Here is a 24752-nt window from a genome sequence, read left to right on the forward strand (position 1 = left end):
CCTCTTGTTGTAGAGTTTGTTTATGGCTGGAGTCCTGCCTTTGGTGGAAAAGGTCTTGATTTTATTAGGGATTGCTTGATCCATACATTCCTGGAGGTGCGAAGGCATTTGTAAGGGTTTCAGCAGCGTGGGTTGTGGTTTCCACTGGCTCGGGGCCTTGAAGGATACCAAATCTTAAGAAGTGTGAAGTTTGCTTTTGAGAAGTTCTTCACTGTGGTCTTTTGCTGGGGTGGGGGCGGGATGTGGATCTCCAGTTAGATTTATTTATGGTCTGATCTCACCAATGAGGGATATACTTCCGTGTGGAGCATTTTGTCCCCATGTTTGTGATGATCAGGTCTAGTATATTTTCTCCTCTTTTGGGAATGGTGACTAGTTGTTCCATAGCATTTGAGTTTATGAACTCAAGGAACCTTTGGGCTAGGTGTTGGGGCTTGAGTAATGTTCCCAGTCTATGTTTGGGTAGTTGAAGTCACCCAATATGATGGTGTTTGGAGAGACATTTATACTCTCCAGTGTCTTCAGGAAGGCTGTGTGGGTTTCCAGAGTTTGAGAAGGTGGTCTGTAGCATGTTACAAACTGTAGGGCAGTTTTACCTATGGTTAATTGCACCTGAATGGTCTAACCTGGAGGTGTGGGTATCCTTTATGAATATGGATACTTTTGGGGCATGATATGAGGTATAACCTGATAGTGCTGGGGTGCTCTCAGGAGCCTTGAACCAGGTTTCAGTCACAGCACAAACATCGATGTTCTCCATACTGAGGAGGGCTTGAGGCATCTTGAGGTTTAGACTTCTGGCATTGAGCAGTATTACCCTTAGTTTTTCTCCATTTTGTTTTCTAGGGTGGTAGGTTTATCATTTGAGCCTTGAAAAGGCACTATAGCCTTTGCCAATATCCGAAGCCCAGGGCTGACAGGTGCAATCAAGCATGTCATCCCAGGCAGACAGACATTGGATCCCCTTAGAATGACACCAGTAATTAAGCCAATTATTAAAGCTGATCATTTTGTCTCTGTATTGTGGCATCATTCTTGGTGAGAGTAGGATACTGCTCAGGGTCAGGGTCATACCGGCCTGGGCTACATAATCTGAGAGCTCCTCTATGTCTCTTTGCATGGACAATGACTGAGTCATACTTGTACTTGCTGTGGAGTGACCTGAGTGCTTATGGTATGTGGCAGATTCTAGCGCCTGACAGGCAGCTAACTGTGATCTTTTCCTTGTTCAGTCTGGTGAGTGGGACGTCAGTGTGTCTGACTATGGAGTCACCTATAACAAGTGTGTCTGGCATTGTGTTTGGCCTTAAGGGCTGTGACTGTTTAGCACACTGACTTTGAGAACTATGTGTTGCATGTCTTATGTCTTGAGGTGGCAGTTGCTTGGGTGTCTGCTTTGGAGGCCTCTGTAGTTTTGGTAGATTTTTGATCAGTGCCTCCCGAGTATGTCTTTGTGTGTTTATGTGTTTGTTTTGCAGTTGTGATAGTTCTATGTGAAACTGGGTTTGTGGTGTGCGTGGTTTCCTTCTCCTCCTGTCTGGTCTTGCCAGTCCTGAGTTGAGAGAGCTCAGCCTCCAGCTTGGCTATATAGTTGTGTTTTGTGGGAGAAGGAGTGGGTTGTCTGTGTACATGAGGCAATTGTAACATTGCCTCAAGATGATTCACCAGCTGAACAGGAAATGGGTACTCAAGGGATTCTAGGCTAATGTAGTACTTTGTTTAGTATACAAGTACTTTACCTATATAAAAATGCTTTAGGAGCAAGTGCTGAGCTATTGAGATAGAGAATAGACTATTTAGATTGCAAGTAGAGAAGTTCAAGGGAAAAATTGAAGAGCAGACTTTGAAATAGTTTAACCTTGTTTAACCGGCGCTGCCGATGGTGCTCTATGGGCACCTCGCCTAAATCACGCAAAGCGGGCTTTATAGCAGGGGTTGAAAAGACCTAGAATTGACCCAAAATGGCCAATAGACTACAAGTTTCTGGCTGGAAACCACTCCTCTAGGGACAAATAGGGTGCTCCCCACTCCCACTGGTGAACAAAGACGCTTCCTTTTATCCAAATAAGGATATGGAATAGCACAGGAACCAAGACAAAGCCCAGAGATCAGCAAACTCTGAGGACTGGACTATTCTAGCTCAGTAAGGCGGGAAAACAAGATTTTTTTTTTTTTTTTTCTTTCTTTTTTTTCTTTCTTTTTTTGCAGAAAACAGAGGAAAAACAGACAGTAAATGCTATAAATGCTTTTAGCTGGCTAAAGCAGTGTGTTAGCCTACAGGTAAAATTAAGCAACAACTAACTTTTTAAAAGTGCAAAACAGTTAATCAACACAAAAACAGTTTAAATAGAATGCAGAGCTGTATAAACAGGCTAAAATGCAGTCGCTAAGCAGTAAATAATCAAAAAACCAGAAAAAATACTTAAATCAGTTATAGCAAATACAGTTATAACAAATGCTCTGAAATATACTGTATATTTCCAAAATGTTTGAGAAGGACAGTCAGAACACAAGAAGGTTCAGGCGACAGAGAAAAAAAAAAAGTTTTGTTTTACTTTTTGAAAGGGAAAAAGGAGGAACAGAAGGCCTTATCAAATGTTCTCTCTGTATTAAGCAGAATGAGCTAATGACACTAGACTGGGAGGTGTGTCACAGTAGGGGCGGGCAACTGCAAAGCCACCAAGTATAACAGCAAGACACCAACAGGGAGGGAGGGTGGGACATCAACTGTGCACCTCTTCCCTCCCTGTCATCAAATAAACCTCGTTGATTCAAAACATTTTCCATAAGCCATGTTTCCATCAGCAGTAACATGCTTGGTCCCTCATCTGTTTCATAATACACCTGTCTCATACATATAAGGATTAAAAAACTGCAATTGTCATGACGAACATGTAAATCATGACACCTGAAACATGACCATAAGACATATCTGTTCTGTATTCCATCAGTTTCAAACATGGCTGTACGTGTATATTTCTTATTTGTGTGAAGGTTAGCATGGACCACCACAAAGTACTGTTAATTCCTAATCTGAGTTTAATGCCTCAATATATGATTCACATGCACTAATACTTTACCATCAGCTGCATAAATAAGCTAGTCAGTGGTGCACTTCAGAGAGAGTTAAAACATTTACAACAAAAAATTCTATGAGTAGGTTGTATAACTGCTGAATGTTTTTATTCAGAAGTATGTGTTTGTATTGTCAATGCACACTGCACAAGCGTGAACTAAGACAACTGAGAGTGATGCACTAAATGGTTACTATTTGCATACAATCATCATGGGATGAACTATCAAGAATGCTTGCTTGACAATCCACTGTTTTACAACTGTGTTTGTCATTGCAGCTCCACACTGTGAAACAGGTACATATTACTCACAGTAACACAATGTATGTGATTGTCAGTATATAAACCTTAGCAGAGCATTATATTATTTCATGGGACAAGCATACTGCTATTATGTTGGCCTGTCACGACATGTGCTTTTTTCCAAAAACCTATCAAGTACAGTAGCTGATATTCAAACAGTGAAATTTTTATTATTTACAAATGTGCATTTTCACATCATTAAAGTCAAACTTCTCCTGTGGTGCTTTCAATTTATACTGAGTTCTCCAGATTGTAGAAATAGATAGGTAGGAGGTTCAGTTCTCCCAGTGGTGAACTTGTGTGTATGGTTCAACTGACAGGTTAGTAAAGACTCCGTAACAGATGTGCTTTGTTCATTTCCACTCTGGAGAAGAATTTAACTTTTGACACAACTCTGTCTGTATTTTATCCCACTTTTAACAAAAGCATCCTCTCTGTAACACAAAGTGCACTCACTCCCCTTAAAAGTCAGTTGTCTGCTATGACTGTTGTGGTTAATACTGTACTCTCTAGATAGATAGTAGATTCAAATTTCAACCTGAAGACCTGTTTGTGTGTGTGTGTGTGTGTGTGTGTGTGTGTGTGTGTGTGTGTGTGTGTGTGTGTGTGTGTGTGTGTGTGTGTGTGTGTGTGTGCGTGTGTGCGTGTGTGTGTGTGTGTATTAAGTTTCAAAGTCTAACGCAAGTATGTATAGATTCCTTTGTATAGATTTCTGAAAAGAGGTGATGCATCTCCTTACACTCAAGGGAAGAATTTAACCTGAGAGAAGACTCCCCTATCCGCTTATTCAACTTTTACTGCAAACATCTTCTCTTTAACACATTGATGAGGTCATCCTTTCATAAGTGTAGTCTTGCACTATAAAATTCAAACTTCTCCTGTGGCACTTGTGGTTAATGCTGTGTTTTCTAGGTTCTGTAACTAGATGGGTAGGAGATTTGAAATTGACTTTGCTTAAATAATGTGATTGTGTGTACTGTCATGTATAATTAGCTCTGTGACAACACCTTTTAAGTATGTTCCACTTTGGAAATGTATTTTCATTGGCAAAGGGCTACCCTATAAATATTTATTACCCCCAGGCAATACCCAGTTTTAGAAACACATGAGTTACATCATACTTTCAAAAATGAATTACATCACAGCTGTAGTGTGACTTATCATGTGGCACTCATACCTTTCAACTGTCCAGATTTTTGCAGAATGTACAGATTTTTTGCATCATATTTTTGGTGTGTTTCTCATAAAATTCATTGTTTTTTGGAAAATTATTGAGAATTTAAGTCAATAGATAATGACGTACATTTGAGTTTCAGACTTCATATCATTCAGAAAATGTATGCTAAAGCAAATTCTGTTATTCTAGCAACTTTCTAAGTTTGTAAGATTATTTAAAATCTGTCCTTATTCTTTGTATCTTTGTTCCCCATTATTTTGGGCTTTCTTGCACTAAGAAGTTAAGAGGTATGGTGGCACTGGCTGTTGATACTTTGCTCCCTACACTTTGCAGACAAACAGAGAGGCGGTCTGAATCCAGCAGTAACTGAGTACTGTGTGTGTGTGTGTGTGTGTGTGTGTGTGTGTGTGTGTGTGTGTGTGTGTGTGTGTTGTGCTGTACAGAGAAGGTATTCTAGTACATATTGTATGTGTAGCTGTGTTTTGTTACAGTGCTCTTCATCTTTTTAGAAGAATATCAACTTATTAAGCAATGGGGATGCCATGTATTTATAATCGTAAAACAACATCTTGTGTGGTGCATGCAATTCAGACAGTGTTCTGTATCTTGTAATTTTAGGTAATCTGTTCAGATCATGTGATTACTCCTTAGACTCACTTGCATCAGTATGACTGTGATTGTGCATGTAGGTATTGATGCTGTCACCCAGCTATCAGCTGTGTACATATATATCTGGGGATTCCTATCCAAGAAATTCTGCTCATTTCTTCACACAGACATGCTTTATTGGATAATGCTGATGTCATTGGATGACATTTGGCTTTCCAAAGAGAGCTACTAAGGCGTTTCCAGTGGCATGAAGAAATGAGACAGCATTGCCTTAGTAAGGATTATGTTCAAATACCTGCTTATCCACACATACTGCATGACTGTCATTCTCCCATCACCGTTATGACTGCATTTTGCACCACATGTTTCTGTATATCTAGCAACAGGCAATGTTGTGTGTGAAATACAGATATAGCAACATTCTTTTAAAAAAATTACATGCACACATATCCCTTGCAGCGATAACATGATGTCATGGCTTCAGATACCCAAATATCTCACAATTTTAGCAGCGTTTGCACTGTGACACATTAATTATTCATAATATGTAGTTTAAATCATCACATATTCAGGTGTTCAAAGCCCACAGTGACTGACTGTAAACATTGTTTTTTCTTATAATGTTATGCATGAGTGACAGCCAAATCTGTTATAATGTGTACAATTACTGAGTGTAAAGCCTCCTCCAGCCCTTTTACTCATACAAATTGTTTGAAACACAATTGTATGAAGCAATGACTTCACACAGGTGGAGTCTAACAGTTATGTTAAGACTTCCACTGCGGTGCATGTGATTTATACACATGTGAGTTGCTGAACTTGCATAGTTTGTAGTTGGATTCCAGCAAAAAGAAACATTTTATGAATGTATTGAAGTCACATAAAGAATACTACATCAAGTAATATTCTCACTTATTACTTTCAGGAAAAGAATTCTAAAATATATATATATTTTGTGATGCCAGTGAAAAAGTTGTTCTGCCAATGTCACAGTATGAATGCTTCTGTGACACATACATTCATTAAGGAGTTGTATTGCAAATCTACACAGAGTGTGGTTCAATTTTGGGAAGATATTGTTGTACAAAACAATAGGTTCAACTTCCTTGGGCAATAAACATGGATATTGTACTGCTCACATTTGTGTAAACATTAACATTAATACAGTTACACTGTCATCATTCTGACAAATTCATATTCTACAAATTATCCTCAATGTCCTTTATTATTTCAAACATTAATTTCATTTATTTATGACAATATCCATATCTATATTATGTGGCAGACACAGTCAATCCACAGCTTTGTAGAATATGTAGTTTGATAGGCAAGATTTTGAATCTGGAAACGTGTCTGTTAGACTGGAGTGACTTAGGCAAAGAAAGTATTTATGGTAAGTCAGAGGGCAATGTTTTTAAGGTATCACCATCCAAGGTAGTGGATACATACATTTTCAGTGTGCTATATTACTGTTTAGGACATACATGAATATAAAACACATACTTGTCTAATACATGTTTCAAGGTAATAAACCTCCTGTCTACAGTTGCCTAATGACAACAGATGGTAAAAATGTCCCTTTCTGATGTGCAAGACAAAAAAGCTGTAAGTGTAGGGTCATTTCCTCTTGTTTAAATATAACAAAGTGGAGAATACACAATTAATGTCATTTATTACACATACATTCCCTCTATATACTATAACTGCTGTCTATGCAGATAGCCACTAATGTATCCACTGTTCTTGTTGCTATCTCAACTCGGCTTATTATCAACAATAATATCACATTTTCTCTCCTTTGTTACAGTTTTGTATTGTGTCCCTCTCACATCCGTTCTTAGCATGTCTGCTTTTTGTTATGTACATGGGTCAAGTATTGGGGACAGGATTAATTATTGTTACATTAATATGGAAGTATTTAACACATTTATTTGTAACATAATCACATATGACTCTATTAACTAAGTACATTTTCTCCATTTACCCTTCCCTCGTACTTATGTCTGCACTATTAACATTGCATTCTGTATGGATTCACTCCATGTACTGCCCCCTGCATCTTACTTCTTGTACAAAACCTGTCCTAACTATATATAAGCTGGTGGTGTGTGCTCCCATAATAGTTTTGCCTACAGGCAAGCAGTTTTGTGTACATTGCTTGCTCATGCTTCCCTGTGTTGTTTTATGACTGCCAGTTCTGCTGCTGGAGATGAAACGGTGCTTGAAAATGCATATACAGGATGAGCAGCATGCATATTCAATGAGCACTGCAGCTCATCGTGCTAATGAACTTTAATTGTGTAGCCTTCATGAGAAGCATGCACGATTTGTAATAAATCACAGGGTGTAGTTAGCCAAATATTATTTACTAGATGTTCTCAATGTGGCTGTGATAAACATCTGGTAAAACAGGCACAGAGTAGGGTATCATCATGTCTAAGAGAACATCTTCTTTCAGCTTTTCCCGGTTAGGGGTTGCCACAGCAGATCACCTGTCCACTCATGATTGGCAGTGGAGTTTTACAGTGTCGAGGGGCCAGCCCGGCATTCAACCTTCCACAGAAGGCACACACATGCACACACTCACAACTAGGGCCAATTTAGAGTGTCCAATCCACCTACAGCATGTCTTTGGGAGGAAACCAGAGCACCCGGAGAAAACCCACGCGACCACAGGGAGGACATGCAGAATGCACACAGAAGGCACCCCAGCCAAGAATCGAACTGGAGAACCTCTTGGTGTGAGGTGGCAATGCTAACTGCTGCACCACCGTGGTCACTCATCATGTCTAAGAGAACAATTGCTACAATATAAAACACATAATAAGTTTTTTTCAAAATTAGAGTGATGCTTGCGATATTACTACCTTTAGTATCAATACCATTATAATAAAGAATGTCCTGAATGAAATTTGGCCAATCCTCATAGCTGAACATTTTTTTGTTACTAGTGTGGTCAGTGACTCTTGTACTGCTACTTTCTGAAGGAAAATAATATAGGTTAGTGTTCTTTCTAGGTACTGGAACCTACATATTCGAAGACTGACACACTGACAACTAAGTAACAATCCATAAGTTTGTTACCCCTGCGGTTCTTGTCTTTTTGTAGATATGTATGTAAAATTAAGAATTTTACTTGTTGTGATGCCCGTGTACTGGCCCAGTAATCAAGGAGTCTCAATCCTCACCACTAGCACCGGTGAGGGATGTGGACATTGGGAGGATAACAAGTACACACACAGTAAAGTGCAATTTCCCTTAGGAGCACACAGAGATCACAATCGGTCTTGGGCTGGTTTCTCCCTTTCTTTCCAGATCCTCAATAAGAATCCCCACTGGCACAGATTAGGGTTCAGATCTCAGCCTAGTGGTCAAGCCAAAATGTCCAGCAGCCCCTCTGTCCAACCAGTGCTTCGTGTCCCCTGCCCAAGTATCTGGCACACACACACACACACACACACACACACACACACACACACACACACACACATACACACACACACTTTAAGATTTTTTTTTTTTCAAGAGCTGTTTGGCTTTTCAAGAGTTATTCGACTTTCTTTTCAAAAGCTATTTATCAGGTAAGACGCAGGCAGTAGAATAGCAGAACTAAATATTTTCCTTACTACCTGTTTCCATTGGAGTACCCCAAGGCTCCATCCTAGGTCCTTTACTTTTCACTCTTTTCACTAATCAACTCCCATCTAACACACCTAAAGCCTCTTTAATCCAGTACGCGGATGGCACCACTATCATATTGTCAGCTCACACACCTGAAACCACCACTCCTGAATGCGAGTGCTTCTCACTAGCCAAAACTTTTCTCACCAATTATCAGCTCATTTTTAACCCATATAAAACAAAATTACTCCTCTTCAGCTCTTATAGATCCTTCCCCTAACAGATAACTTTACTATCACCCCCAATAACAAGACTTCTACCATCTCTACCACCCACAACAAACTACTAGGTGTAGAAATTGATAACCACCTCAGATTTGATTTTCACATTGCCCAAACCATAAAGAAAGTTCACAGAAAATTAGGACTGCTCTATCGTAACAACCACTATCTTGCAAAATAATCTAAAACAACAATAGCCAGGACACACCTGCTATCTACCCTACTCTATGCATCCCCTGTGCTAATTAAACTTCATAAAACTGATCTAAATAAACTAGAAATCTGCTGTAATAAGATAGCAAGATTTGCTATAGAGTCACCCTACAAATCACATCACTGTGAGTCCCTCGACAAACTTAACTGGCTAGAACTCCCACAATTACTTCAACTAAATCAACTGTCACTAGCACAGAAAGTATTTTACCACTCCGACAAAATCCCAGCTCTTCAACAGCTTATACAACCTCACACTACAGCTAGAACCTTGAGATCTAGCATCCTAAATCACCTAGAAGTCACCAAACATAACAACGAGGCAGGTAAATCAGTCTATAGCCACTCTATTTCAAAACTCTGGAACTTCCTTCCTGCCCAACTAATATCCAATAATTCTACCACTCAATTCAAAAAAGTGTTAAAACTCACTTCATGAGCAACAGGCTATGCTCCTGTCTCACCCCAGGATAAAAACCTGGATTCTAGATAACTCCCATACTCTCCATTAACAAAAGCTAGCTTCACACCCTAATTATATCTGTAAGCAAATAACAGATGAGGCAAACATTTGTCCCACTCCCTCTTAAACTGGTCTGCAAATGACCATAGCATGGACTTGAGCGTCGAGTTTAACCTCTCAACAAGACCATTAGTCTGGGGATGTTAGGAGGTGGTCTTTAGGTGCTTCACCCCACTTCCACAGACAAGCCAGCAGGTCTGGCATGAAATTGGCACCTCAGTCAGTCAGTCTTTCTTTTGAGGAACCTACCCTGCTGAAAATCTCTAACAAAGCATTTGCCACCTTTTCTGCCTTAATGGAGGACAAAGCCACTTCTTCAGGGTGTCTTGTAGCATAATCTTCTACTACTAGGATATACGTTTTCCATGTGGAACGTGGGGTACTCAGAGGCCCACAATATCCATAGCTTCCCTCTGAAATGGCTCATCAATCACAGGTAAAGGAATCAAAGGAGCTTTCACCTTGTTTCCTGCCTTGCCTACCTTTTGGCACTGCTCACAGGTCCTGCAGTACCCTGTTACATCTCTGGAAATTCCAGGCCAGTAGAAGTTCTGCATAATATGTCTCTTTGTATGTTTTATGCCCATATGACCTGCAAAGGGAATATCATGGGCTATGGCTAGAATTGCCAGATGGTTGGCTCTATGGCATTACCAACTGCTGTATCCTCTCACCTTCTACCCCTCCCTCAGGGGTCCACTCTGTATACAGTAACTCTTTGTCCCAGTATACCGATTCCCCTTCCCTTGGGAATCAGGTGCCTCACTAGCTACCTGCCTCAGGTCTTGCAATGTAGCATCTGAGAGCTGAGTCTGTCTCAACTCTCTATTTGTAACCCTTCCCAGCTCCTCTTCCACAGGAAGTCTGGCATCCTCTGACAGCAGTGCTTCACTGTCAACCTGGGTACTACTACTCACCTCTGCCCTTACAGTCACTCTGTCCAAGGGAAGGGAACATCAGTACCCAGAAGCAGCTGTGGCTCACCTTCAGTCTCACTGCTACAGAGTAGCTCCTTCCCTGAAGTAACCACCTCACCAGTCCTGGCTGCAAGTGTGTGGTCTGTCTGGGTCACCCCCAGGATATGGGACCCACATGCGTGTCTCCAAGCCTGACTGCATGTAACTGCATGATCACATGGTACTGCATTATCATAATCATTCCCTATCAGGACATCTGCAGGAATATCCTCAAATACACCTACTTGCTGGCTTCATTTTCACCCTCCCAGTCAAGGTGAACCCTAGTCAAAGGTATTTGGAATGGGGTCCTTCCTAAAGCTCTGAGTTGAGTAGACTGCCAGGCAAGTAGTGCTCCTCTGTAACCATTGGTTATGTCAGAGACTGTGTCTGTCTTAGCAATGGTCTCTTTGCCAATCACTAAGATAGGATATAACTTCTTGTGGTAGTTTGGTACCCTTGTTGTCTCAAGACAACCTACTGTTGTTATTCTGCCTTTCCCACTTACTGGCTCTTTCACCTTTTATTCCCCCCTCGCCTCTGTGGACATCTATATGCCACATGGCCCCACTGGCTGCATTCAAAACATTTAACCCTAGGTCCTGGACGTGTACCTGGACTAGTGATTTCTCCTGCTACTGGCAGATTCTGTTAGGGCAGTCTGAGGTGCCCACCATGGGTTCCTTTAGACCCAGGAGCGACACTGACTGCCCCTTTCCTGTGCAGTGATGCCCTGCTTGCTAGATGTAGGTCTCCCTTCTTCCCCAATTCATCTGAAGTAGCACATTGTCTATCAGCTAACCAGATCCTCATGTCCTCAGGCAAAGTGCTACTGGCTTGTTCCCTAACCAAAATGTCTGTCAGCCCTTCAAAAGTGGCGACCTGACATCCACTCACCCACCTATGAAAATAAGTGTATAATTCAGCAACATATTCATACATGCTTTCATCTGCCTTGTGTCTATGCTACAAAACTTTTTCCTATAAGTTTCAGATGTTAGCTTAAAAAATTCTAACAGACAATTCTTTACCACATTATAGTTAAAAATGGTGATTAGACAGTTTGGAAAGGATATTTACAGCTTTACCATGGAGTAAGGGGGTCGGGAACCATACCCAGAGCCTTTGCTCAACATCATACTGTTTACATACCCTCTCAAACATATGAATGAAACTATTAAAATTATACCCCTCTGTAAACTGTGGGAGAAATTTACTGACCTTTTGTACTTCGGGGTTCCAGTTACTCCCTTCTCCATTTCCTCCATGACTCTGGTGAAGAGTCAGCATCTCCTTTTCATGCTGCCTCTGCCTCTCCTTCTCCTCAGGTTCTATTTACAAATGCCTGGCCTCCAACTCAAGTCTCTTTAGCTCCAGATGGATTTTAAGTCCTCTGTAGAAACATTAAGCTGTGCATTCTGTGAGTGTTGTACATCTCCACGGCCAGTCTGATTGTCCTCCTTGTTGCTATTTTCTGATGCAGCTGTGACCAAAGCTGCAATCATGTCTGCCTTAGTCAGGTTTCCATGCACCAGTCCTTTAGCCTGGCACATCTCAGCCAACTGGCTCCTTGTCAGATTGCCATACTCTTCTGCTGACATGCTTGCCTGCTCTCCCTGACTAACTAAGCTAAGAAAAGAAATAAAGCAATTGTGATCTGAACTCTGAATGTTCACTGCCTGGCTGATTTAGAGTACAAAAATACCTTCAGCGATCACTGCATACAAGCTACAGGAATTCACTATCCACACCACTACAAGCCAATTAATATGTGATGTGGCTAACTCACCATTATCAACCAATTATTTGCTGGGGATATCCCACCACTGCCATACAATTAATATGTGATGCCCAGGCACTGGCCCAGTAATCAAGGAGCCTCAATCCTCACCACTAGCACCAGTGAGAGGTGTGCACATTGGGAGGAAAGCAAGTACACACACAGTAAAGTACAATTTCCCTTAAGAGCACACAGAGATCACAGTCAGTCTGGGGCTAGTTTCTCCCTTTCTCTCCATTTCCACAATAAGACTCCCCACTGGCACAGCTATAGGGTTCAGATCTCAGCCTAATGGTCAACCCAAAACCTCCAGCACCCTCTCTGTCCAACCAGTGCTTTGTGTCCCTGCCCAAGTAACTGACATACACACACTTTGAGATTTGATTTATATACAAACACACAGACACTCCTGGGAAAGGCTGGCACAGGTTCACTGGCTATGACCCCTTTCTGCCCAGACTATAAGGTAGTACCAGCTGCCACCAACCACTACTATCAGCTTCTATAAAGGCCCTTACCAAAGGGTGTCCAATTTTATTGTGCAATATTATTATTATCCAACTAGTAAGTGTGACAAACAGCAAGGCTATTAGAATGGCTTTGTACACTATCACCAAATACATGCAAGTACTCTAGAGCTTAAATTATCTCTACACAAAACAGCCACAGTTGAAAGGTTTAAAAATATTTAATAATAAATAATAAAAACACAAGACAATACTTATTACTTCAACACAATCACATTACAGAGTTCAGAAATCACAGGAAATACTTTAAAAAATATTGTAGGATAATATGACATAAATATAGAAAACAGCTAGACTAATCCAGCTATATTCCTGTCTATTTCTAAGAGAAAGCACTGTTCTAAATACTACTTACATATAAATCAAGCAAGTGCTGGTGAGTGGATGCTCTTACTAGATCCAAGACAAGATACAAAAATGCCCTTCTTTCTTTATGAGATAGCCCTTAAATTGATAATACACAGTACTGCTGAGTCATTTCAGATTACATAATTCTTGACACCTCTGATATACGTTTTACAGGCTCACAGAACTCAAAATTTAACATATCTCAGTAATCTTGCACCTGCCAGGAAGCCCCAGCAATAAAGAACACTTTACATGTAAAATCTAGTAATTATTTCATTTTAAAACAATAGAAATATTTCCTTAGCTCAGACATCCTGTCTCCAAGCTTGAGATCAAACACAGTTGTAAAATTCTTTACTTAACAGCTTTCTTCCAGCAGATTGCACTGTGGTTACATTTTTAAAACTCGGTACAACATATAGTTTAATCCTAACATATAGTTCTCATTACATTTGTAAAACAAGACTATGGATTATATTAATATTTACAATGACATAGAATTATCTACAAAATTCTATCTGACTGGGCTGCCAGCCCCTCAGTTTCACACATGTTAAAATACACACTGACGTTTTGAAACACATGAGCATCGTGGTGCAGTCTATGTGGATGAAACATCAGACCCTTTTAAGCAAAGAATGCCCTTGCAGTTGTGTGACTTACATTGCAATAGATAATGTAGGTCACTTGTTAAACAAATGCTTATACATCCTGATTCAGTATTAACCTTCATAGCAATAAACAAAGCCATTGGTAGTTGTTCAAATAAATATGATAAACAGAAATAGATTGATCAAAGAGGAAGATACTACACAATTAATTAGGATACTATTTATTCACTGAATCTGAACAAAACTATACAAAAAGGATTCATACTTAGTTCTATATCATTAAGCTTATATAGTAGCACTGAAGGTCTTCAAGAAGATTGACATTTTATTATGATTTTGGTATTACTTCCTGGTTTGCATGGCTTCCTGTGGTGCATTTTATGATAGGTGTTACTACATTTTTTGCATATCTATATATGTTTAACATATATTAAGCAAATATTTAAAAGTTATGATTATTCCATTACAGTATTAACACTTTTAATGTATTAACCTTCAACATTCACCATTTATCTAAATTGCCTACTGTGGGTAAATTACTCAAAGATGAGAAAGTGCAATTCAGCAACAGCTATTTCCATGATAGAAAAGATCTCATTACTGGTTCATTAGTACAACAAACTCGAGTTAACATTTGCACTGTTAGACCTCTTTCTCCTCTAGCCTAATCAAAATAGTAACCCTTCACCTTTTCAAAACTGTCTATCCTTATCACAGGCTACTGTCATCAACTAAGCAAAATATAAAACATATCTCTAAGCTAAATGGCCCACCTACTACCACCACCTCTACTGGCAAATTTGTCTATGTGAAAATAGCCATCCTAATCCTGGCCCCAAATCTCTACACAACACTACCCATAACCCCACTTGTCTTACAACCAATCAACCAACCTCCAAATCTCTTTGGCTTATTTCTCTATGCTATTAACCTAAGAAGCATCTGCAATGAAATGGAAAGATGTCCATGCCTAAATAATTCAATATGACACTGACATTCTAGTTGTCAGAGAAACCTGGCTCGGACAAGAAATCAAAGATGAAGAGATTTTATCACAAAGTTATAAACTCCTAAGATGTGACAGAACTAAGAAGAAAGTGACAGTGTAGCCACGTTTTGCAGAAAAAATCTAAGGCCGGTATTCATAGGTATTTACACAAATGCATTAAGGAATTTGGGGACGAGCTCAAACAGGCACAATTTATTGAGGCCATTTACACCAATTTGCAGTGTCCTCAAATATAATTATTGAAATAAGCTGATAATGAGATGGAAATGAGAGGCAATGTAAATGTTTGTATGATAATTAAGACTATTTTATACCATTTGCTTGTCTTGGCCATGCCCAAACCACTTGTGCCCTGTGGTGTCGCCTGTAAAGATGGTGAAAACATAAACAAAGGATAACTCATAAGTTTGATAATCAAAAACGTATTGATAAGTTTGAGTGGACAGAGACATGATAAGGGTCTTAGTGGGCATATTTGACCTCGATACATGCAGTGGAGGAATGCATGGACTTCCTATTCCTATGGACACCAAAGTTTGTCTGGGGACATGCTGAGGATCTTTCAGGCTTCTGCCTCAGGGATACAGAATGAGTTCCAGGAAGTACTCTTGGCACATGTGGATTAGTACATCTACTTCCTAGTGTCACCTCAGCTCTATGTTCTGACTATGCATGCCTTTAATAAGAAGACACATTTCCCTGAGGTGCTTGGTGTGATAGATTGCATCCATGTTGCCGTTAAGGCCTCTCTTGCTCCACAGGGTGAGTGGTACTGCAATAGGAATTACTTCCATTCTATCAATTGCCAGGTAGTGTGTAATGCATGGGGATGCATTACCAAAGTCTCTGGCCAGCATCCTGGCAATGCACATGATTCTCATATTTGGCACACTAGTTGACTTTACTGCCTCTTTCTGCATGGCAGAATGCCTACTGGTCATCTTGTTGGTAAGCTGAAAATGTTTTTTTTTTCTTCTTTCTTTTTTGAGTAAGTAATTCTTGAGGTTAAACATAATTGCTGTAAATTAATCTGTAGTTTCCTATTTTGTCTCCCCTCCCTACCTCTTTCTTTTTATTAAAGGAGGTGCCAGATATCCACTGTAGTCATGGCTCATAACTCTGGTGAGAAATCCATCTGGGGCCGTGGAGTAGAAATATAACATATCTCTTGTCCTAGACCCATATTGTGATTGAGAAGATATTTGGCCTCCTGAAGAGCCATTCCGGGTTCCTGGATGAGACTGGGGGTGCCCTTCAGTATGACTCAACCACTTTATGAAGGATGCTTACTGCCTATTGCAGTACTTTCTATTTTTGGTAAAAAACACATAGAGTATAATTGATGCATGCGGTGATACCTATGGGCTATGCTGTGTGGTGCCTGGTCTACTGTCACTGTTCATCTGACACTCTCTTATCTAAAAATATTTTTTTTTATTACTAGATATTTGCCAGAGTGATCACCTATTCCTGTTCAATGATGCTGATAGGCAGCAAATCGATAAATAAGTTAACAGTCACATGTGCTGTATTTAATAATTTTTTGGTTTAATTCTTTACTTATTTACTATGTAATAGAAAGGGATCACTACATAATCTCGAAAATTTGAAATACCAAATTTCAAACTTTCGAGACTATATAGCCGAAACCCCTAATTACCAAAAGACCAGAAGCGCAAATTTCACAATCCCGATCATCAGGAGTTTGGCATTCACGCTTCTGGTGTTGCAGTATAGTGGAAGGTAAGGTAAGTATCTATGTTTAAATGTGTTGGTTAGGGTTTAGTGTATAAGTGTGTGTTGTGATTGTGATGTGTGTGTGAGAGGGGAATGTAGGTGTGTGGTGGTGTTTCATGTGTTTGCATATGTAGTGCGACCTTGAAGTTAGAATATTTAAGTAGGGGGGTTGTGGGGGGTGCAGCCCCCCACATGGGGGGTGCAGGGGGGCTTGCCCCTGTTTGTCTGTAGTTTAGGTTTGTGTGTTTGTGTTCTGGGGGTCGGTGTGTATGTGTATGTGTGTGGTGTATGTTGAGTGTAGTTTTTGGTAGTTTGAATTTCACAGTTTTGATGTTTTGGTATTTTAGTGTTTCAGGTATTTGGTCTCGGGATTTTGGGCATCGGTAGTTTGGGTTTTCGGGATTTAGTAGTGGTTCCAATAGAAAGCAGTACTGGTATCGGTGAAAATTGTAAGTTTCAGTTGCCATTTCTTTGTAAAGAATTATGTTGCACTGCTTATCAGATTACTTTCTTACTTTGTGCAGTGATGAGGGTGTATTTACAGCAGTTAAGTGTATATAACAGGATGATTTTTTCAATGTGTCATTTCTATAGGATGCAGTGAACCTTGAAAAGTCTGCTCATTGCTATTGTGATTTCCTATGTAACTGTTAGCAAATAGAACGGTAATGCATGTATCATTGTTTTTTGTCCCACTGTTCAGTTATGTACTTAAGAGATATACATAGACTTCCCTCCTTCAGACAATCAAGTTGTCTTTAAACAGAAATGTAACTGATTGCAGTTTCAGATTATGGTGAAATTAATAGCTGAAAGGGAATAACTTCACATATATGCATCCCCACCCCCAAAAAAACTGTATTTGAAGTACACAGACATATTTACAATAAATGTAATTCACAGTAGCTCTAGATCAAATGAGTCATACACATCTCCTACTAATAGGCCTGGTGAAGGTGCAACTGATCTGGAGAATGGGCTAAGGTGAGTTGGTGCGATGGTGTGATCTAGAGGTGGAAAGTGATCATACTGTCAGTGACCATTACTGCATGACTGTGACTTTGTCCTGGAATGTGAAGTTCTCCTAGGTGCACATGATCATTGACATGGCCTGTGAGAAAAGTGTTGTGATTGCTGACTGTGAGTACTGACATTACTGTCTTGAGAACAAGTGCTGCTATTATTTGATTTCCCCCGAAATGTTTAAACAGTATCCTGTCCCCCTCCCTCCTAAAAGTGAGTCCAACTTGACTCTGGTATGACCTATCCAGTGTATGTATGGAGGCTATAGCTGATGCCTGATGTGCCACCATACTACACTTTAATGACACCATGGAATTATCCCTGCTCTCTGCCAATTCAAAGTAGTGTTGGAAATCTTCACACATACCCTTTAGGGCTTTCTCCTTTTCTAAATGACTCTCTGTTGCACCGGTTTGAGCCCCAGCTATGTCATGGCACATGCTGATGCATTGTGCAGCTAATGTTTTACATATTTCCTGAGTTTGCTCAAAATCATTTCTGCATTTGACACATCACTGTGGGCAATGTGGACTGACTGCCTTCATCTTCAAAATGTTCTTCTGCATGTGAAAGCACTGATCTAGACATACAAGCATGTTCCTGCTGCACAAGTTGGAGTGGAATGTCAGCCTGTGTTTGCCTTTGTGATGCAATGCCGCATTCTGTAGAGTTACTAACATGTTGTGACTTGAGACAGCCTGTCATTACACTGGGAGATTGCCTGCTATTTCTCTCAGAGTGCCTCGTAAACACAACTACATTATCATCATCATCATCATCGTTACCATCAGCAACACCCAGTCTACTGCTGATGTCATCCATATTTACTGGTACAGTTGAAATGTTTGTTTCTGGTACTAAGTCTGTAAAAGAAATCATTACAACACATTAATGACATTGCAAAGCATGCAGTGCAGCATGCCTACAAGGGGTGTGTGGGTCACCTGCCATGCAGTCTGCCTTCCTTCCCATTAGCTGCTAATGTACAAGGCTGACCTAATGATAATGAATTTTGTTTAATTACAGCTCTGTTTGTCACCATTCAATGTTAAACATTTACAAGGTGTATATGACTTAAACCAACCTTCAGGAACTAATGAATTCAAATGTTGCTCCAGACTTTGGTTTGATGGAACATAGTCCACTCCACCTTTAATTATTCCCAGTTGCATCATCTTCTGTCTCATAGTTATCCCCACAAATGGAGAGAAGGTATTCATTACCTGGTATTAACTTGATAAGATTTGGAGGACCCCCTGTAGTTGCCCTGGAAATTGCATTCTGCCTGGCCTTGCTTCTAGCATGTTCTACCATATCATTTGCCCTTTTTTTTTCACTGTGCTAGTGATCTACTTTGCCTCCAACTGCAGTGATTTCAACAAATATTTGGCTCCATGCTTTGCTCCTCTCAGCTTGTCTGGGGCCCCCCTTTACCAAAAAAAAAATTGCCATATGTTCTAAGTGCTGCCATGAGTACTGGATTTTCCTCATGGCTAAAGTTATCAGACATCTGTGTCTAGAACCCTTATTCTCCATCTGTACAACTCAGGAAAATATATGAGAAAAGCAATAATAAATAAATAAATAGATAGATAAATAAAAGGCATATAGTCAGACACTTGCCACACTATTATCTGGATGAACTCAGCAGTTCAACTATTAAACCACTAGCCTGCTATTCCTGCCACTAGCAGAAATAAATGAATAAGCACAAAGAAATGTTATGTAAAGTGTACAACTTCAGCTTATTCAATACTGATGAAAGTAATTACACCAAAATCAAACTGCATTACTATCTGCCATTTCCAAGTTTTCCTCCCCCACTGACAGTAATACAGCATCACTTTCATTAGATGTGTATTTCTGTCTTATGCACAGTACAAATTCTCAACTGCAAAAAAACATTTGTCGCATGTATGTAGAATCCAAAACTTTTGTAATGATCTATTTTTCACTTATTACACTTTCAGTGAACCACACCATACGTCAAACAACTGCAAGCACTTGACCATAATTACCAGTCATGCAATGGTATCATTAAACGCACACCATACTTCAAAATGCATTGCAAGTGACCTTTAAAACATTATGACAACAACTGTTAATTTGCCTGTTAAAAAAGTATTAATTGATGCATAAACTTAATGGGCTGGATTCACTATGGCTTGCACAGAGTCTAAGAGTAGAGTAAGACTCCATGCAGCCATCATGTCCGACAAGCGATCTAGGAACAGCCTATAGGGGTGTGTAAGAGAGCTCCTAAAACGTCTCTTACACAGACAGGGCTGGGACAGGCAAATCACCTCAATTGCAGGCAAAAGGCATGCAAATGAGGTAGATTTGCGATTCAGGAAACCCGAACCTGTCCGAGTAAGAGTAGTGTTATTTGTAGAAATGTACTGTTGACAACTGAGTACCTTTCTGCAAATAGCAAAAAGGAGCCGTGACAGCTCCAAATAAAGGTTGCATCCAGTGCAGAAAGCATGCCAATGGCCAAATATACGGCCATTGGGAATGTTACCTGATGCAAAATTAAAATAAAAATATTTTTTTACGCCGATTTCCGATGTTCAAGTGTAGCGCAGTGCCACGCAAACGGGCTGCGCTCTAAAATACAGAATACTAAAAATTATAACACACAGATGTGGATTTTATTGAAATTGTTAATGTACAATGCAAGGGAATGGCAGGCTGAAGACAACATGGCCACCGAGTACAGGTCGCTAAGGGGGGAAGCTCAGTCTAAGACATGTAACCAAGCATTATTAGGCAATCCTATGTAAATGAGTGTTAGGATAGTGAATCACTAGTTTACATAGCAAATGAGCACAGTCAGTGAAGTGTAGGAGTAGGATATGGGGAGTAACAGAGTAGAAGATAGGTGACATCACGAGAGGGGTATGTTTGAAAGAAGTGAAGCTCATTGGAGCAGAGTGGCATGTGTCCGCTGTCAGTTAGACATCATGGAAAGAGGTGTGTCAACAGGTAGGCTAGGGAAAGCCAAGAAATGGAAGGTGTATACCGTGGATTACACCAAAGTTTCTTGCTGAGTGTGCATGCATGTAAACCTGAGTAATACAGAGTGCGCAAGTTTAAGCATGAGTGCGCGCGTTTAAGCCGGAGTAAGCATGTATAAGGCTGTTTAAAGAGTTGTAAGCGCGTTTGCACTGGTGTGCGCATGTGTTAACCCGAATAAGCAAGTTTTAGTCCGTGTATGCATGTGTGCACGCATGTTAGCTGCTGTGCACGTGTTTGCGCTTATGTGCACGGTGCTCCCTCCTGAGGAAACAGAAAGGAAAAAAGAAACACAACAAATAGTAAGACGCTACCAGGGAGTACTATCAGAGCTAGCAGGTGAAAACAATCAGAATCAGGCAATTACACAGGCAGTACAATAGCCCAGCCCAGCCTAGCACTTAAAACTCAGCCAACAACAGTCCATTATGTTTCTCACAACAGACACTGCAGTAAGCTAATAGAAGTGAAAACTGAAAAAGCTTTACTGAGACAAAGAAATGTTAGGGGCTGCCATTGCTGTTATAAGGTGACATATGCAACATGCTGAGGGTGGTGACAATGGAAATGCTGCTGGACAACCCACAGTGAGGAGAAGGAGAAGAGTGTACAGGCCCAGGGTAACCTACCAGGGTCTACCTGAGCTGGAGATAGTGGAGTGCTATAGAATGGACAGAGACCTCCTGCACCAAATTGTTGAGCTGTGCAGGCCACACCTCACACACAGAACCAACAGAAAGGAACCCATCCCAGTGGAAACCAAGGTATGTGTTGGCCTAAGAATATTAGCAGCAGGTACCTTCCAGAGACCAACTGGTGATATGATGGGGATATCACAGGCATCAGCATCCAGGGTACTACACCAGTTCCTGGATGCCATGTCAGCACATGTCATTGATCACATATGTTTCCCCAATTCCCATGAGGTATTAGCCAGCAATATGTGTCTCTTCCAGCAAATAGCAGAATACCCTGAGGTAGTGGGTGCAATAGACTGCAAGCACATACGCATCAAAGCACCAGCCGGTGAGTGGGGTAGAGTCTACTTCAACCACAAGTGCTTCCTCTCCATCAACTGCCAGGTTGTGCGTGATCCCCAGGGCATAATACTGAATGTGTGTGCAGGCTGCCCTGGAAGCTACCATGATTCCCATATCTGACATCTGACGCAGCTGTACCAGACATTTGTCAATGGGGACATCCCACATGGTCACTTAGTGGGGGATGCTGGCTATGCACTGGAGCCGTGGCTAATGACACCCATCAGAAATGCACACACACCTGAACAGGAATGCCATAATGAGGCACATGCACAAACATGTAATGTAATAGAGCGTGTGTTTGGGCTGCTCAAGTCATGGTTCTGGTGCCTGGACACATCTGGTGGAGCCTTGCAGTACTCACCAACTACATGTACTCAAATTGTCATGGTATGTGCTATGCTACATAATATGATCTTGCGAAAACAGCTGCAGCAGGACGAGCATAGGCCTGGGCCAAACAGCCCCCCACCATTGCCAAGGCCATCACAGGCATAGCATGAATCGGAGGAGGAACAACTTGAGCCTGCCCCAGTAGGCAGAAGGAGGCGTGCCTAGTATGCTTTGGCCTTGGCAAAGAGGCAACGCATAGCACATAAACTGGATCAGTAGGAACTCTGGAAATTATACCCCTCTCCAACTCACACATAAAGCAAAAGGGATGCCTAAGTTGGCACTACCTGCTTTCAAACATGTGCAGGGAGTGTAGTATGTGCATCCGACATAGGCAGCCCTGCAGCACCACCTAAGGCATGAATGGTATGTGTTAAGCAATATAAAGCAGTGCTAAACAGCAATTAGCACCATGTAGTATATGCAAACAAAATTGCACACACCAACTAGCACAACTGTGGTCAATGTTCAGTCATACTGGGCAATGTCCAGCAATATTGGTGAATATTGAGCAATGTCGGACAAGCCTGGTCTAAGTAGGGCATAGCTGAACAAAAGCCAACACGCTCATATTTGCTTAACAGGCCCTTAAGCAGTCTGGTCTGCTCAGTATGAAAATATAAAGCAGTAAAAGGCCTTGAACCCAGGATACTGTGCACTATAGCCAAAGTACTGAACCACTAAACCATGACAACATTGCAGTGGTCCACCTCTATGATGGAATGTTGATAACTGCAAAGTATTCCATAGAAACACTGCAGGCACAGCATAATCCTTGTTGAGTTATGACACAAAGGTGAGTCCTGCAGTGAGAACAGAACCTGACTTCCAACACACACAGTATAAATGTTAATATTGGTCATGTTTGCACACATCAGCAAATGTAGTGGACCTCAGATAGCAACATACTGAAGGTTCACACTGGGCATGCTCACACACAAATAAATGAGACAAATGTCAGACAACAAAACATGTAATATCAGAACTGGGCATGCTCACACACTTAGGCTATGTCTGAAGGCTATGTCTGAGTACAGCAGTGGGCCACGTATATCGGGCAGTTGCATGTGTTAACCCAGGAACCTGTCACTATACAGCAATCTGCCATGTGCGCACAGTTATATGACAACAGACACATCTATAATATAGTGGAACCCTGTCATAATCAAATATGTTCTGCAGATACTGAAGTTCTTCATGGAAACTGGTAAAGCAAAGATGATAAAGACCTGCAAACAGTACCAGCAATAAACATTTTGCATCATGAACATAAGCATAGATTCAGAGGTTGATACTAGGCTATCTGCCCTAGGGCATGTACAAGCCTAGCCAGAGTGTGTTTGTCATTCGCAACCCTGTCACATTACTACACTGTGTGTGAATAGTAGATCACACAAGATAGCCCATGCACATTTATGCTAGTGTGCCTCTGTCTAGCAGGGACACAGAGGATATCCCAGGGGTAAATATACAATCACCCATACAGTCATCAAGATGTCTCCAGTAGGTGATCAGTGGGTGGCTCTGCCTATGTGAAACTGGGATTACATTCTGTAGTGAGTGAAGCCTCTGGGATAAAAATCTGTCCCTCCACAAAGTCCTATTAACATCTGTGCTGAGGTATACATCCCTGCAGTGTGTAACTCCAAGCAAGGTGGATATCCTGAGGTGGAGCATGTCCAGTAATACTGGTTTGGGTATAGCTGTAAACAACAGGCACACATCATATCTGAAGGTTCACACTGGGCATGCTCACACACACTTGATACTGTGATGTACGCTGTGGGGAGGACAGCACTCACCTGTTACTGAGTGATGTCAGGGAGGTTATACTCTGTTGGGATGGATAGTTGCTCCTTAGGGGGGATGGGTGGGAGACAGGTGGTAAGTGATGGAGTAGAGCTGGAGTTACTGCATCTGAACTATGCAGGGCATCTGTGTGAGTCCCTAGATCTGCTTGGTGAGGACCATCCGTGGCCAGTACAGTTGCTGCAGGTGTCAGGTAAGGTACACCCCAAATGTGGCATTGTAACCAAACATGGATGTGATGAGTATAGGGGCACAATGACCTCACTCGATCTAGATGTGAAACCATATGGGATAAGGTGGCACACATAGCAGGTGTGTCCAACCACTTTGGCAATGTGAATGTTAAAGATGACAGTACGAACAAGTGATGTCCCCAAACCCCTAACAACTCCTACCGTATGTAATGGAGTACTACCTATGTGGTAATGTGTAGGCATGTTGTTACTCCCAAAGGGGATGACTATGCAACTAATGGCATTTAGCTGTAGGCCATGGCTCAGGCACCAGTGATCCATCTCTGTGAGACCCTGATTGAGTATGCATGTGGTAGCTGGAGTGTTGATAATGGCACCCAGTTTGCAGTCAAGTGCAAACATGTTCAACCATATTCCCCCCTGTGATAGCCTGCATGTAAGACAAATATATACTGAACAAGAGAGATCCCAGGACCAAGCTGTGTGGGATGCCATGTGTAACTGGTGTA

The sequence above is a fragment of the Protopterus annectens genome, chromosome 3.part1 (genome assembly GCF_019279795.1).
Source record: "Protopterus annectens isolate FY-2018-M chromosome 3.part1, PAN1.0, whole genome shotgun sequence".
In the NCBI taxonomy this organism is placed as follows: domain Eukaryota; kingdom Metazoa; phylum Chordata; order Ceratodontiformes; family Protopteridae; genus Protopterus; species Protopterus annectens.